The sequence below is a fragment of the Scyliorhinus torazame genome, chromosome 4, assembly GCF_047496885.1.
Source record: "Scyliorhinus torazame isolate Kashiwa2021f chromosome 4, sScyTor2.1, whole genome shotgun sequence".
NCBI lineage: Eukaryota > Metazoa > Chordata > Chondrichthyes > Carcharhiniformes > Scyliorhinidae > Scyliorhinus > Scyliorhinus torazame.
This window is the reverse complement of record NC_092710.1, coordinates 219,656,589-219,674,693: the sequence shown is the minus strand read 5'-3', so window position 1 is coordinate 219,674,693 and position 18,105 is coordinate 219,656,589. Positions and strand designations below refer to the sequence as shown.

Here is an 18,105-nt window from a genome sequence, read left to right as displayed (position 1 = left end):
CAAGATGCCCCTTAAACGCCACTATCATCCCTGCTTTCACCACCTCCTCTGGTAGCGAGTTCCAGGCACTCACTACCCTCTGTGTAAAAAACTTGCCTCGTACATCTCCTCTAAACCTTGCCCCTCTCACCTTAAAACTATGCCCCCGAGTAATTGACCTTTCTACCCTGGGAAAATGTCTCTGACCATCCACTCTGTCTATGCCCCTCATAATTTTGTAGACCTCTATCAGGTCGCCCCTCAACCTCCTTTGTTCCAATGAGAACAAACCGAGTTTATTCAACCTCTCCTCATATCTAATGCCCTCCATACCAGGCAACATCATGGTAAATCTCTTCTGCACCCTCTCTAAAGCCTCCACATCCTTCTGGTAGTGTGGGAACCAGAATTGAACACTATACTCAAAGTGTGGCCTAACTAAGGTCCTATGCAGCTGCAACATGACTTGCCAATTTTTATACTCAAATGACCCGGCCAATAAAGGCAAGCATGCCAAATGCCTTCTTGACTACCTTCTCCACCTGTGTTGCCCCTTTCAGTGACCTGTGGACCTCTACACCTAGATCTCTCTGACTGTCAATACTCTTAAGGGTTCTACCGTTCACTGTATATTCTCTACCTGCATTAGACCTTCCAAAATGCATTACCTCACATTTCTCCGGATTAAACTCCATCTGCCATCTCTCCGCCCAAGTTTCCAAACGATCTAAATCCTGCTGTATCTTTGGACAGTCCTCATCGGTATCCGCAATTCCACCAACCTTTTTGTCGTCTGCAAACTTACTAATCAGACCAGTTACATTTTCCTCCAAATCATTTATGTATTTATTTTTTGCACCAGTAGTTTCGGATTTTATTTTGCATCACACAGCTGCAAAAGTATAAATGACATGCGTTTGAAAATTTTAAAAAAAGGACAGTAACATCTGATAACGACTGTAGAGAAAGACTCCTCCCCCTAAAGAGAGCAGGTCCAATCCACATTGATCTGATCAGAATGGTCAGTCAATCATTACTTTGCAACTGCACAACAGATCCTATTAAAAGTCCAAATTAAATACAGCAGTCCAATTGAATATACCAAGGAAGAATACAGAAAGGAAGAGAGTAGCTTTAGTCAACTTCCTCCATGCGGGATGCATCCTCATCTCCCTCCAGGGGTGGGATCTCTTCAACAGGATGTGGAGTGGTCTCTTCCACAGGCACCTCATCATCATCAATACCCAGACCCAGTTTGATCATTGTGTAGATACGGTTAGAGTGCGTCTGTGGATCATCCAATGAAAACCCAGAGGACAACAGCGCAGTCTTGAAGAGCAGGATCACAAGGTCTTTAACAGCTTTGTCGTTCTTGTCTACTTCAGCTTTCTGCCTCAGAGTGTCCACGATTGGGTGGTCAGGGTTGATGTTTCTTGGCCATCATATAACCCACGGTCGAATTGCCCTCAGGGCTTGAGCCTTCATGTTCCTCTGCATGTTAGCAGTCCAGCCATAGGTGCTGGTCACACTGCAGCATGGGGAGGAGACAAGCCGGTTCGAAAAAGTCACCTTCTCCACCTTCTTGTCCAGAATCTCTTTCATGAGCTTGCACAGGTTATCATACTTGGCTCGGTCTTTTTCGTGCTTTTTCTTCTCCTCATCATCCTCAGGCAGCTCAAGGCCCTCCTTTGTGACAGAGACAAGCTGCTTACCATCAAACTCCTTCAGCTGCTGCACACAATATTCATCGATGGGCTCAGTCATGTATACCACCTCAAAGCCCCGCTTCCTGATACACTCCATAAAGGCAGAGTTAGCTACTTGATCTTTGCTTTCACCGGTTATATAGTAGATGCACTTCTGGTTTTCCTTCATTCGGGAGACATAGGCTGACAGCGGGGTCAGCTTGTCTTCACACTGCGAGGTGTGGTAACGCAGCATTTCAGACAGCTTCTTGCGATTCTGGGAGTCCTCATGGATACCCAGCTTCAGGTTCTTTGAGAACTGCTCATAGAATTTCTTGTAGTTTTCCTTGTCCTCCTCCAGCTCAGAGAACAGCTCCATGCATTTCTTGACAATGTTCTTGCGAATGACCTTCAGGATTTTGCTCTGTTGCAGCATTTCTCGGGAAGTATTCAAGGGCAAGTCCCCAGAGTCCACCACACCACGAACGAAGTTCAGATACTCTGGGATCAGCTCCTCACAACTGTCCATGATGAAGACTCAGTGCACATAAAGCTTGATGTTGTTCTTCTTCTTCTTGTTTTCAAAGAGGTCAAAGGGAGCCCTCCTGGGAATGAACAGGAGGGCACGGAATTCCAGCTGACCCTCAACAGAGAAATGCTTCACAGCAAGATGGTCCTCCCAATCATTAGTGAGGCTCTTGTAGAACTTGCCATACTCCTCCTGCGTGATGTCATCAGGATTGCGGGTCCTCTTGGTCAATATATTTCTCTTTGATCTTCTTGGTCTTTTTCTTGTCCTTCTTTTCACCATCTACTTCCTCATCAGAACCTACATCTTCTATCTTGGGCTTCTCTCCTTCGTCCATATCCGCACCATCCTCTTTCTCAGGCTTTTCCCTCCAAATCATTTATATATACTACAAACAGCAAAGGTCCCAGCACTGATCCCTGTGGAACACCACTAGTCACAGCCCTCCAATCAGAAAAGCACCCTTCCATTGCTACTCTCTGCCTTCTATCACCTAGCCAGTTCTGTATCCATCTTGCCAACTCACCCCTGATCCCGTGTGACCAGAGTGAATAACCTCATTGGACACAGCTATTCCCTTAACACTGCATACTCTCACCGTCCCCAGGCTCGAAAAGAAGCCGTCACTCCAGGAAGCGTGGAAAACGTGCAGGCCTGCAGGTGAGAGTGAAACAACGCGGCCCCAAAGCCCCTCTGCCTAGCTTACTCCTAGTTAATGTCCAATCGCTAGAAAACAAGCTAGACGAACTTAAAGCCAGACTCACTTTTCAAAGAGAACTAAGGGACTGCGGTGTGCTCTGTTTCATGGGGACATGGCTCACTCCTGCTTCACCGAACTGCGCCCTACAACCAGAGGGCTTCTCAATCCACCGAATGGACCGTACGGCAGCCTCAGGTAAGGCTAGGGGAGGTGGGGTCTGCCTCCTTATCACCACCTCATGGTGCCTAGATGTAGCAACACTGGCGCGTTTCTGCTCCCTGGACCGAGAATACCTGACGCTAAAATGTCGCCCTTACTACCTTCCGCCGGGGTTCCGCTCCGTTATCCTGACGGCAGTTTACATCCCACCCCATGCGAACGTGAAAATCGCACTGGAAGGAATATTCACCACCACAAATAGCCTTGAAACGAAACATCCCGAGGCCTTGTTCATTGTAGCTGGGGGCTTCAATCAGACCAAGCTCAAGAGCGTACCACCAAGTTACCACCAACATGTCACCTGTTCCACCAGAGGCCAAACATCCTGGACCACTGCTACACAAATATCAACATGCCTACCGCTCTATCACCCGCCCACACTTTGGCAAATCTGACCACAAGGCTGTGCTCCTGCTCCCGGCTTATAAGCAAAAACTGAAGCGGGAGAATCCGTCACAGAAAGTCGTGCATTGTTGGTCTGAGGAATCGGATGATCTCCTACGGGACTGCTTAGAGTCAGTGGACTGGTCAGTATTTAAAAACTCTGGGACCAGCCTGAACGAGTACGCCACTACAGTAACTGACTTCATTAGTAAGTGTGTAGAAGACTGTGTGCCAAAGAGATAAATCCGCTTGTTCCCCAATTGGAAACCCTGGATGAACAGGGATATCCACTGCTTGCTGAAGTCTAGGTCTGAGGCGTTCAAGTCAGGCGACCCTGACCAATACAAGAAAGCCAGATATGATCTAAAGAAATCCATCAAAGATGCCAAAAGGCAGTACCGGACCAAGCTCGAGTCCCAGGCTAGCCACACGGGCCCCCGTCGTCTATAGCAAGATCTGCAAGACATAACGGGCTACAAGATGAAGGCATGTAAAATCGCCGGCTCCAATGCACCCTCCCTGATGAGCTCAACGCGTTCTATGCATGCTTTGAGCAGGAGGTCAGTGAGAGCGAGCCCTCCTCCCTAGAAGCCTCGGATGAACTTGTATCTGAGATCACCATTGCAGACGTCAACCTATGGAAAGCCACTGGCCCGGATGGGGTACCCGGACGAGCACAAAGGTCTTGCGCGGGTCAGCTGGCTGGGGTATTCGCAGACATCTTCAATCTCTCTTTAGAACAATCTGAGGTCCCATCTGCTTCAAGAAGACGACCATCATCCCTGTACCAAAAAAAAGCCAAGCAGCGTGCCTTAATGACCATCGTCCAGTGGCTCTGACATCCATCATCATTAAGTGCTTCAAAAGATTAGTTATGGCACGAATCAACTCCAGCCTCTCGGATTGCCTTGATCTACTACAGTTCACCTACCACTGCAACAGGTCCACAGCAGACGCCATCTCCATGGCCCTGCACTCTACCCTGGAACATCTAGATAACAAAGACACCTATATCAGACTCCTATTTATCGACTACAGCTCAGCCTTCAACACCATCATTTCTACGAAACTCATCTCCAAACTCGGTGGCCTTGGTCTCGGCTCCTCCCTCTGCGACTGGATCCTGAACTTTCGAACCCACAAGCCACAATCAGTAAGGATAGGCAACAACACCTCCTCCACGATCATCTTCAACAACGGTGCCCCACAAGCTGTGTCCTCAGCCCCCTACTATACTCCTTATACACCTATGACTGTGTGGCTAAATTCCCCTCCAACTCTATTTTCAAATTTGATGATGACACCACCGTGGTGAGTCGAATTTCAAACAATGACGAGACAGAGCACAGGACTGAGATAGAGAATCTGGTGAACTGGTGCAACGAAAATAATCTCTCCCTCAATGTCAACAAAACAAAAGAGATTGTCATTGACTTCAGGAAGCGAAGTGGAGAACATGCCCCGTCTACATCAATGGGAACGAAGTAGAAAGGGTCGAGAGCTTCCAAGTTTTTAGGTGTACAGATCACCAACAACCTGTCCTGTTCCCCCCATGATGATACTATTGTTAAGCAAGCCCACCAATGACTCTACTTTCTCAGAAGACTAAGGAAATTTTGCATGTCAGCTACGACTCTCACCAACTTCTCCAGATGCACCATAGAAAACATTCTTTCTGGTTGTATCACAGCTTGGTATGGATCCTGCTCTGCCCAAGACCACAGGAAACTACAAAAGGTTGTGAATGTAGCCCAGTCCATCACGCAAACCAGCCTCCCATCCATTGACTCTATCTATAATTTTTAAACAGTGATGTCACGTTTGCTCATTTCCAATCCGCCGGGACCACCCCAGAGTCTAGTGAATTTTGGTAAATTATCACTAGTGCATTTGCAATTCCCCTAGCCATCTCTTTTAGCACTCTGGGATGCATTCCATCAGGTCCAGGAGACTTGTCTACCTTTAGCCCCATTAGCTTGCCCATCACTACCTCCTTAGTGATAATAATCCTCTCAAGGTCCTCACCTGTCATAGCCGCATTTCCATCAGTCACTGGCATGTTATTTGTGTCTTCCACTGTGAAGACCGACCCAAAAAACCTGTTCAGTTCCTCAGCCATTTCCTCATCCCCCATTATTAAATCTCCCTTCTCATCCTCTAAAGGACCAATATTTACCTTCGCCACTCTTTTTTGTTTTATCTATTTGTAGAAACTTTTACTATCTGTTTTTATATTCTGAGCAAGTTTACTCTCGTAATCTATCTTACTCTTCTTTATAGCTTTTTTAGTAGCTTTCTGTTGCCCCCTAAAGATTTCCCAGTCCTCTAGTCTCCCACTGATCTTTGCTACTTTGTATGTTTTTTCCTTCAATTTGATACTCTCCCTTATTTCCTTAGATATCCATGGTCGATTTTCCCTCTTTTTACCATCCTTCCTTTTTGTTGGTATAAACCTTTGCTGAGCACTGTGAAAAATCACTTGGAAGGTTCTCCACTGTTCCTCAACTGTTTCACTATAAAGTCTTTGCTACCAGTCTACCTTAGCTAGTTCTTCTCTCATCCCATTGTAATCTCCTTTGTTTAAGCACAAAACACTAGTGCTTGATTTTACCTTCTCACCCTCCATCTGTATTTTAAATTCCACCAAATTGTGATCGCTCCTTCCGAGAGGATCCCCAACTATGAGATCCTGAATCAATCCTGTCTCATTACTCAGGACCAGATCTAGGACCGCTTGTTCCCTCGTAGGTTCCATTACATACTGTTCTAGGAAACTATTGCGGATACATTCTATAAACTCCTCCTCAAGGCTGCCTTGACCGACCTGGTTAAACCAATCAACATGTAGATTAAAATCCCCCATGATAACTGCTGTACCATTTCTACATGCATCTGTTATTTCTTTGTTTATTGCCTGCCCCACCATAATGTTACTATTTGGTGGCCTATAGATTACTCCTATCAGTGACTTTTTAGCCTTACTATTCCTGATTTCCACCCAAATGGATTCAACCTTATCCTCCATCGCACCGATGTCATCCCTTACTGTTGCCCGGATGTCATCCTTAAATAACAGAGCTACACCACCTCCCTTACCATCCACTCTGTCCTTCCGAAAAGTTTGATACCCTTGGATATTTAACTCCCAGTCGTGACCATCCTTTAACCATGTTTCAGTAATGGCCACTAAATCATAGTCATTCACGATGATTTGCGCCATCAACTCATTTACCTTATTCCGAATACTATGAGCATTCAGGTAAAGTACACTTATGTTGGCTTTTTTACCTCCGTTTTGAATCTTAACACCTCGATCAGTAACCTCTCCTAAGTTATATTTCCTCTTAACCTTTCTCCTAATTTTCCTTGTCGTTGAACCCATATCTTCATGTAACAACCTGCCGCGTCGCTTACCATTAATGTTTTCACTTCCCGTTTTATTTCTTTTAGTATTCCTGGTCCTATTCACTGAGCTCCCCTCAGTCGCTGTACCTTGTACTGTCGCCCTTTTTGATTTTTGACTATGGCTTCTCTGCCTTACACTTTCCCCCTTACTGCCTTTTATTTCTGTCCCTGTTTTACTGCCTTCCAACTTCCTGCATCGGTTCCCATCCCCCTGCCACATTAGTTTAAACTCTCCCCAACAGCTCGAGCATACAACATCAGATATCTGACACAGGAATGGATGCTGACTCACAACAGAAATCACAAGGAGTGCGATGGGAACATGAAGCACCATTATTACCCGAAGAAAAAATTTGATAGCAATGGGAAAACGTAATTATTGCATAAAGGAATTGATATATTTAATGCAACAAGGGTCTTTTGTCTTTCAAGTGCCTGGATAATGGTAATAACTGATGTAGGGGGGGGGTGACTTCAACACGGTCCTCGATCCGAGAATGGAACAGTCGAGTTCTAGGTCAGGGAAGGTATCAGCAATGGCAAAAGAACTGCGGGGCTTCATGGAGCGCATAAGTGGTTGATTCGTGGAGATTCGAGAGGCCACGGAGCAAGGAATATTCATTCTACTCTCATGTGCACATGGCATACTCCAGGATAGATTTCTTTGTACTGGATAAAACACTGTTGGCGGGGGTGGAGGACACTGATTATTCAGCAATTGTGGTGTCAGACCAAGCGCCACATTGGACCTGCGGGTAAGCACAGGAAAGCCCCACCGCCCGCAGTGGAGATTAGATGCAGGGCTGTTAGCGGACAACGAGGTCTGTGAGCGAGTGAGGGAGGCCATTCGGGTGTACATAAAAAACACAGGAGAGACCGCGGCTGGGATGGTGTGGGAGGCACTGAAGGCGGTTATTAGAGGGGAATGTATTTCGATTTGGGCCCATAGGGAGAAGACTGAACAAGCGGAACGGGACAGGTTGGTAGGAGAAATCTTACAGGTGGACAGGAGATATTCGGAATCTCCGAATGAGGAGCTCCTGAAGGAGCGTCAGAGACTCCAAATGGAATTGGAGAGACTAGAGTTCCCGAAGGTAGATGAGGAGCTGGTGGGAGTCCTGGGGGGCCAATTGGGCACGGGGAGGCGATAAGACGGATTGGGGACAATGCGATCGGGTAAGGCCCTGGGATCTGATGGATTCCCAGTGGAATTTTATAAAATGTTTTCTGGGCTAGTGGGGCCGCTTCTGGTCAAGGCTTTTAACGAGTCCAAGGAGCTGGGAGTGCCTCCCCCAACGCTATCACAGGCATAAATCTCTCTTATCCTGAAGCGAGACAAGGACCCGGAGAGCTGTGGATCGTACAGGCCAATTTCCCTTCTGAATGTGGATGCTAAATTGCTGGCAAAGATCTTGGCCACCCGAAGTGAGGATTGTGTCCTGGAGGTAATCGGGGAGGATCAAACGGGATTTGTGACGGGCAGGCACCTGACGTCCAATATTAGACGGCTTCTTAATGTTATAATGATGCCAACGGAGGGGCGCGATGTTGAGGTGGCAGTAGCCATGGACGCGGAGAAGGCTTTCAACCGGGTGGAGTGGAAGTACCTACGGGATATTCTAGGCAGATTTGGGTTCGGGCAGGGATTTGTGGATTGGGTCCAGCTGTTATATCAGGCTCCGGTGGCAAATGTAAGAACCAACCAAGTCCGGTCAGAATACTTTAGTATCTGTTGAGGGACAAGGCAGGGATGCCCGCTCTCCCCATTACTGTTTGCCCTGGCCATAGAGCCCTTAGCAATGGCCCTTAGATCATCGAATGCCTGGCGGGGGATAATGAGGAGGTGGAGCACAGAGTCTCTCTCTATGCGGAAGACTTGCTGCTCAATGTCACTAGTTTTTAGGTTACAAGTTAAACATGGGAAAGAGCGAAATGTTCGTGATCCATGCACGGGGGCAGGAAAGGAGACTGAAGGAGTTACCTTTTAAAATGGCTGAGAGGAGTTTTAAATATCTGGGGATTCAAGTTGCTAAGGATTGTGGGTAGCTTCATAAGTTTAATCTGGGCAAAGCGGTCGATCAAATGAAAAGGGACTTCCGCAGATGGGACATGCTCCCGCTGACGGGTAGAGTCCAGACGGTAAAGATGACGGTCCTTCCAAGACTGCTTTTCTTTTTTCAATGTCTTCCGATTTTTGTCCCAAAGGTTTTTTACAGGAAAATGAACGCGGCGATCTCGGGGTTTGTGTGGGCGGGTAAAACCCCAAGAGTAAAGAAGGCACTCCTGGAACGGGGTCACAGAGAGAGCTTGGTCCTCTCGAGCTATATTAATTATTACATATCAATGGTCAGGAAGTGGGTAGTGTGGGAGGGGTCGGTTTGGGAGCGGATGGCGGCGGTATCCTGCAAGGGTACGAGTTTGGAGGCTTTACTAATGCCGCCTCTGCCGTTCGCGCCGGCTCGGTACTCTACGGCTTCCGGAACCTTCAGGTGTGGGACTTTTTACAGAGGCAGGTTCCAAGCTTTCCTCGCCTCCCTCTGAGGGGACAAGGTGATGTCAAAAACAGGGGTTGGAGAGGGGAGGGTTTCGGAGGTATACAAGGAATTGAAGAAGTGGGAGGGGGCCCCGACCAGAGAGGTGAAGTGGAAGTGGGAAGAGGAGCTGGGAGGAGAGCTAGAAATTGAACTGTGGGAAAAAGCCTTGAAGAGAGTCAATTCATCCTCGTTGTGTGCCAGACTTAGCTTGATCCAGTTCAAGGTGGTCCACGGGGCCCACATGACGGCAGCCCCGATGAGCAGGTTCTTTGAGGAGGTGGAGGACAGATGTGAGCGGTGTGGGGGTAGCCCGGCGAACCATGTACATATGTTTTGGGCATGTCCGAAATGGAGGGGATTCTGGCACGGATTCATTATGTCAGAAGTCCTGAAAGGGAGGGTAACTCAGAGTCCAGAACTGGCAATATTTGGGGTATCGGAAGATCTGAGGGCCAAGGTGGGGGAGGGAGGCCGATGTCCTGGCCTTCTCCTTCCTGGTGGCCCGGAGATGGATTTTGCTGGGATGGAGGGACTCAGAGCCGCCGGAGGCAGTGTGTGGGTCAGTGATATGGCAAGGTTTCGCAGTCTGGAAAAAATCAAGTTCGCCTTGAGAGGATCAACTCAGGGATTCGCCCGGAGATGGCAAACGTTCATCGATATCTTCAAGGAAAATTGAATGTCAGCAGTAAGGGGGGGGGGTGAGAAACAGGAATCATGGCAATGTTAGATAAGGACAGGGAACGTAGTATACGGGTAATTAAGGAGTAGGGCGGGGGGTAGTAGGGGACGTCATTTTCTGTTTTTTGTTTGTTTAGGTGTTTTGCGTGTGTCGGCCCGCGCGGTTGTTTAAGAAATGTTAATGTGTTAAACTGAAAATTACAAATGCTTCAATAAAATATTTTCTAAGAATAAAATAAGTGTAGAACATTCTGAAAAGTTCAATGGAGTAGCCTAAAGTTATGGTTCACATGGCAGCACACATATGAAAAAAACAGGATAGAGGACTAGGCCAGGGAAAGATCTACAAATAGGATCTGCTTTAACAAAACTGAACAAAATATTTACTGAGGTTTTGCACAGAGGCTAAATAAAGCAGTACGGGAGGAGATTAATCACAAAGTTAGTGGAAAGGAGCTAATGTTGAAGTATTTGACAAAGGAATTAGGTGATCCAAAAGTGAGTATGGAAAGACATGTTTGGTTAGGAAGGACAAAGAAAGGTGTGTATGTGTTAGAAGGCATCAGTGCTCCAGTATTTATTTTATTCATTTATGGGATGTGAGCATTGCTGGCTAGGTCAGCATTTATTGCCCATCTCTAATTGCCCTTAAAAAGGTGCTTGAACCGCTGCAGTCTCTGGTGTGTGGGTACACTCACCGTGCTGTTAGAGGGGGAATTCCAGCATTTTGGTTCAACGACAGTGAAGAATCGACAATATATTTCCAGCGAGGTGGTGAGTAATGAATATACAGTAAATTGCAAAATTCTTAGGAATATCGAAAGTCAGAGAGATCTGGGAGTGCAGGTCCACAGATCTTTGAAAGTGGCAACATAAGTGGACTGGGTAGTCAAGAAAGCATACGGAATGCTTGCCTTCATTGGACGGGCCAACGAGTATAAAAACTGGCAAGTCCTACTACAGCTGTACAGAACCTTGGTAAGGCCGCACTTGGAACATGCGCACAATTATGATCGGCATATTACCAGAAGGATGTGGAGGCTTTGGAGAGGGTGCAGAGGACGTTTACCAGGATGTGCTTGACATTGCCTCCACCACCCCTTTCAACACCTCTCCTGGCTCCCCTACCACCATCGATGTCTCAGCTAAAGCTTCCTTTGCCAGGTCAACAGTCTCACCCACCACTGATGGCCATCATCTCTTTCTAATGAATATCAAAATGCTTAGAGAACAACCACTCAAACTCCCCCACCATCACTTCCGCCAGATTATCCACCGTAATGGGCGGGGCCCCACTCGGCAGGCTTGCAGCCGCCATATTTCCTACTGCTGGACTCACAACCAAACTTGCCGGCGGACTTTAGCTCGCCCCCTTCTTCCCAGATTCTTCTTCTGGAACTTCGACATCCTATGAGTTCTTCACACTTTCCAATACCTAATTAGCCAAAATTGTCCCCCCCAAAATACTACTACTAATAATTTTAATGATTGGCACAAGTGGGCGGCACGGTAGTACAGTGGTTAGCACTGTTGCTCTACAGCGCAAGGGTCCCAGGTTTGATTCCCGGCTTAGGTCACTGCCTGTGTCTGCATGGGTTTCCTCCAGGTGCTCTGGTTTCCTCCCACAAGTCCCGAAAGACGTGCTGTTCGGTAATTTGGACATTCTGACTTCTCCCTCCATGTACTTGAACAGGCACCGGAATGAGCGACTAGGGGCTTTTCACAGTAACTTCATTGTAGTGTTAATGTAAGCCTACTTGCGACAATAAAGATTATTATTATTAAGTAGGCTTACATTAACATTGCAATGAAGTTACTGTAAAAATCCCCTAGTCGGCACACTCCGGCGTCTGTTCGGAGATACAGGGAGAATTCAGAATGTCCAATTGACCTAACAAGCAAAATATCAGAAGCTCTAGCAGGAGCCACCCAACGTGTGACCTCCACCTACATGTCGCCACTGGAAGACCTCCTCGTCAAACATTTAAAATAGAAAAGCAATGTTAACATACAAAACTTGACCTATACATTTTTAGGAAAAATAGAAAAAAATGAAAGACTGGTCATATTCAACTGCTGGTGTAATTGCATACTTAAACAGGCAAGCTTTTAATTAAACGTGATGCTCAGATTCAGGGGAAATAAGAAGTAATAAAGCATATATTTAGAATACTACAAAGGAAGGCCAAGAAACTGATAAAGGGAAAACAGAATCTGAATGCAATCTAGGAAAAACATAAAACGGACTGTAAAAGCTTCTATAGGTATGGAAAAAAGGAAGTGTTTGGCTCAGACACGTGGGTCCATTATAGGCAGAGTCAGGAGTATTCATAATGCGGAGCAGAGAAGTGGCAGAAAAGCTAAATGATTACTTTGTGTCTGTTTACACTAAAGAAGATATGGGAAATATCCCAGATGTAAAATCTAAGGGACTAGGAAGAATGCAGAATTGAAGGAAATTGGTATTGACTGATTGATTGATATTTGTCATATGTAACGAAGTACAGTGAAAAGCATTTTTCTTCAGCCAAGGGAACGTACATAGTAGACAAAAGAATAATCGACAGAGTACATTGACAGTGGTGCATCACTTTGGTTATAGTGAAGAACAAGGCCAAACAAGAGCGAGCATAGGGCATCGTGAATAGTGTTCTTACAGGGAACAGATCAGTCCAAGGGAAAGTCGTTGAGGAGTCTAGTAACTGTGGGGCAGAAGCTGTTCCTATGTCTCGATGTGCGGGTCTTCAGACTTCTGCCTGATGGAAGGGTCTGGAAGAGGGCAAAGCCTGGGTGTGAGGGGTCTCTCATAATGCTGTCTGCCTTCTTGAGACAGTGGAGGTGCATACAGAATCAATGTGAGGATGGCAAGCTTGTGTGATGCGTTGGGCTGAGTTCACCACACTCTGTAGTTTCTTGCGATCTTGGGCCGAGCAGTTGCCATACCAAGCTGTAATGCAGCCGGATAGGATGGTTTCTATGGCACATCTGTAGAAGTTTGTGAGAGTCGATGCAGACATGCCGAATTTCCGTAGGAAGTAGAGACGTTGTTGGGCTTTCTTGACTGTTGCATCAACGCGACTGGACCAGGATAGGCTGTTGGTGATGGTGACCCCCAGGAACTTAAAGCTATCGACCATCTCTACTTCAGAGCCATTGATGTGGTTGGGGGGTTGGGGGGGTGGGGGGGGGGGTAAAGAGAGTCGTGCTACGCTTCCTGAAGTCGATGATCAGTTCCTTGGTCTTTCCAGCATTTAGAGAAAGGTTGTTTTCGGTACACCATGCAACCAAATGATCTATCTCCCTTCTGTAGTCTGATTTGTCATTGTTTGAGGTACGATCCATCACAGTCGTGTCGTCTGCAAACTTATAGATTGAATTGGAGTTGAATCTCGCCACACAGTCGTGTGTGTGAAGGGAGTACAGTAGAGGTCTGAGCATACATCCTTGCAGGGCCCCGGTGTTGAGTACTATTGTGGAGGAGATGTTGTTACCTATCCTGACATATTGCGGTCTGTTGGTGAGGAAGTCATGGATCCAGCTGAACAGGGAGGGGTCAAGTCCAAGGTTGCAGAGTTTGGTTATTAGTCTTGTTGGGATAATGGTGTTGAAGGCAGAGCTGTAGTCTATGAACAGCAGTCTGACGTAGGTGTCCTTGTTGTCGAGATGTTCGAGAGTTGATTGTCGGGCCAAAAGATAGCATCTGCTGTGGATCGGTTGCCGCGCTAGGCGAACTGCAATGGATCAAGACCATCTAGGAGGCTGGTGTTGATCCACCTCATGAATAGCTGCTCGAAGCATTTCATGGTAACAGATGTCAGAGTCACCGGCCGGTAGTCGTTGAGGCAAGCTACCTTGGTCTTCTTTGTACGAAGTACTTATAAGTACTCAGGTTGTATTGGAGAAACTAATGAGACTGAAATTAGATAAGTCGGGACATGGTATTATGATCCCAGTATGTTAAAGGAGGTTACTATAGAGATGGTGGATGCATTGCTGATCACCTTCCAAAATTCCAGATTCTGGAATGGTTCCTGAAGATTAGAAGATAGCAAATGTCACCCCGCTATTTAAGAAGGGAGGGAGAGAAAACAGGGAACTGCTGACCTGTTAGCCTTATTCAGCGGTAGGGAAAATGCTGGAATCGATTATAAAGATTACGATAAATAGACACTTCGACAACCATAATCTGTTGGGCATAGTCAGCATGGATTTATGAGTGGGAATTCATGTTTGATGAACTTGCAGAAAAATACTTTTCACTGTACTTCGGTACATGTGACAATAAATCAAATCACATCAAAATGTTGGAGTTTTTCGAAGATGTTACTGACAAAATTGATAAAGGAGGGTCATGGATATAGCATATTTGGACTTTCAGAAAGCTTTTGATAAAGTCCCTTACAGGAGGTTAATTAGCATAATAAAATCACATGGGATAGGAGGCAACATACTGTGATGGATTGAGGATTGAAGACCTGGGTGTCTTTGTCCATAAGTCACTGAAGAATAGTGTGCAGGTGTAGCAAGGTATTAGGAAGGCTAATGGAACGTTAGCCTTTACCTCAAGTGGATTTGAGTACGGGAGGAGTGAGGTCTCCCTTCAATTGTATAGGAATTGGTTAGACCGCAGCTGGAGTACTGTGCAGATTTGGTCCCCTTACCGCAGAAGGGTATTATTGCCATAGCGAAAGTGCAACAAAGGTTCACCAGAATTGTTCCGTGGATAACGGGACTGTCCCATGAAAAGAGAATGGGCAAATTGAGCTGGTATTCTCATAAGTTTTGAAGAATGAGAGGTAATTTCATGGAAACCTACAAAATACTTGCAGGAATAGACAGGGTAGATGCAGGTAAGATGTTTCTCTTGGTCGAGGAGTCTAGAACCAGGGGTGCAATTTTCAAATGGGGTGGGGGGCACTCAGGACCGTGATGAGGAGAAATTTCTTTACATGGAGGGTATACATTCTGTATATTTAAAGTAGAAATTGATGTGGGTGTAAAAGGCATTGAAGTGTCCATTCAGCCATGCTGGCTGACGGCAGAGCATTCTCAACAGGTTGAATGACCTACTTCTGTTCCTATGTGTTACCATTTTAGCAGCAAATTATAGAACAGAGAGGGGTCCATTCGCGCAGTTGATTTGGTAGCGAATGCGTTGTTCAGAATAACACCAACAGCACAGCTTGTTTCCGATACTTTAAAAAAATTAGTTCATGGGATACGGACATCACTAGCCATTAGCATTTATTGTCCATCGTAATTGCCCTTCAAAAGGTGGTGGTGTGCTGCTTTCTTGAACCGTTGCAGGCTCTGTGGTGCAGGTACAGTGCTGTTCGGAAGGGAGTTCCAGGATTTTAACCAAGCGACAGTGAAGGAACGCTGCTATAGTTCTAAGTCGGGAGAATGTGCAACTTAACTTGCAGGTGGTGGTGTTGGTGTTAGAATAGAATAGAATCACTACAGTGCAGAAGAAGGCCATTCGGCCCATCGAGTCTACACCGACCCTCTCAAAGATCACCCTACCGAGACGCACAACCCACCCTATCCCCACAACCGAATAAACCCATCTAACCTTTGGAACACTAAGGGGTAATTTATCATGGCCAATCCACCTAACCTGCACATCTTTGGACTGGAGCACCTGGAGAAACCCATGCAGACACAGTGAGCATGTACAAACCACACAGACAGTAAACCAAGGCGGGAATTGAACCCAGGGGCAGCAGTGCTAACCACTGTGCCATCCAGCTAACCACTGTGCCACTGTGGGTGTAGCAGAGGATGTGTCCTGCGGACACTGGCAGTGTATCTAGGAGGTTTAAAGCTGGAATGATCTCCTGGGGTACAGATGGTGGCAGAATGCTCTTGGGCAGGGGTAGGTGATTTAATGCATCCTTGTAAACAATTTGCGTCCAGACTGGTGCTGAAAAACATAGTTGCAAGCCTCCAACAGCAAGCCAATGCTTCACCCTTGCCGAAGGCTGTGGGAAGTGTGGGTTTATCTCCCCTTAATAGGTCCAGTAATGGTTTGTAGTCAATTACTATGTTGAACTGTTGACCGTACTCATACTGGTGGAATTTCTTCACAGGATATAACAGCCAAACCCTCCTTTTCAATCTAACCATAGTTTTTTCTGTTTCAGAAAGGGCCCTTGAGGCAAAGGGGATGGAACATTCTGAACCACCTCTCATTTTGAGGGATATGCCATAAGGGGACGCATCACACATCAGCATGATTGGTTTCCCCAGGTCAAAATGCACCGAGAGGTTTGAAGACTGTAATGCTTGCTTCACGAAGTGAAGGCTTCCTCTTGGGGCTCTTCCCATTGCCGCCACTGATTCTTTTTTTTTTTTTTTTTAATTTACCCAATTCATTTTGTCCAATTAAGGGGCAATTTAGCATGGCCAATCCATCTGCTCTGCACATGTTTGGGTTGTGGGGGCGAAACCCACGCAAACACGGGGAGAAAATGCAAACTCCATACGGATAGTAACCCAGGGCTGGGATTGAACCTGGGACTTCGGCGCTGTGAGGCAGCAGTGCTAACCATGCGCGGCTCTGCCGACAATGATTCTTAATAGCTGGTACGATGGCGCCAATATTGTGGCTAGATTTGAAATAAACCTCCCAAAATTGACCATACCAGCTTACTGATATTTTTGGGTGCAGGGACGTCTCGTATGGCCTTGACCTGTTCTTCCAAGGAGTGCAACCCTGTTGCATCAATGCACTATCCTAGACAAGTCACTTTCAGGCCTGAAAAGTACATTTTGAGTTTTAGGCAGACCCCTGCTTGACAAAATCCTTATCACTTCCTCTCCCCTGGGCATTTCTTGCTCTGGTGTAGTGTCGGTACTAGAACTTCAGCAAGGTAAATCACCGTGGGAATTCCCTGGAGGATATTTTCCATTGTGCGCTGGAAGATAGAACAGGCTGAAGCAATGCCAAAGGCATTGGTGTACTGGAAGGGGCCCTTGTGGATATTGACTAGCATAGTCCTGAATCTCCTCATCCAACTTGTTGAAGATAGGCACGACGGAGGTCCAAGTTGGTTGACTCTTAACTGTACCCTCAAGGGCAATTAGGGATGGGCAATAAATTCTGGCATCCCCCCCCCACCGGAATCGGATACAGATCGACCTGGGTAGCTTGATTTATGGTTAGCTTATAGTCCCCACAAATCCTTCTCGACGTATCAGGTTTAGGAACAGGGGTTATCGGAGCTGCCCACTCTGAAAATAGAAACGGCTTGATTATACCGAGCTCTTTCAATTTCTTTAGCTGGGCTTCATCTTCTGATGCAATGCGCATGGCACTGGCTGGACTCTGAAGAACTTGGACGTCAAAGACATCTTTATACCTCCTTAAAACATATTAGAGGATGCCATCAGATATTTTGAAGATATCTAGCCAGTTGAGCCTAATCTTCTGTAGCCACCCTCTTCCCAAAAGACTGGTCTATATTGTTCCGAGACAACCAAAGAGAGATTGGCCTCATGTCCTCTGTAGGCCATTGGTGTACTGGCTGTTCCAAGAATATTCAAAATTTCCCCGGTGTATGTTTAAAGCTTAGCTGTAGTACTCTTCAAGTTTAAAAGACTGCGATCCTGCAAGAAGACATTGGTTCACCGAAGCCCCGGGGCCAACTTCCATTTTAAGGGGTCTACCATAGATTATCATAGAATTTACAGTGCAGAAGGAGGCCATTCGGCCCATCGAGTCTGCACCAGCTCTTGGAAAGAGCACCCTACGCAAGGTCTACACCTCCACCCTATCCCCATACCCCAGTAACCCCACCCAACACTAAGGGCAATTTTGCACACTAAGGGCAATTTATCATGGCCAATCCACCTAACCTGCACATCTTTGGACTGTGGGAGGAAACCGGAGCACCCGGAAGAAACCCACACACACACGGGGAGGATGTGCAGACTCCGCACAGACAGTGACCCAGCGGGGAATCGAACCTGGGACCCTGGAGCAGTGAAGCA

The 18,105-nt window shown here is 46.5% G+C and overlaps 1 protein-coding gene and 1 pseudogene across 6 annotated transcripts in view; both read right to left on the bottom strand.

The window, feature by feature from the left end:
* tbc1d32 (TBC1 domain family, member 32) overlaps window positions 1-18,105 on the bottom strand; it is a 452,053-nt gene that overhangs the window by 316,380 nt on the left and 117,568 nt on the right. The window lies entirely within an intron of this gene.
* On the bottom strand, window positions 1,070-2,555 carry LOC140410768 (heat shock cognate protein HSP 90-beta-like; annotated as a pseudogene).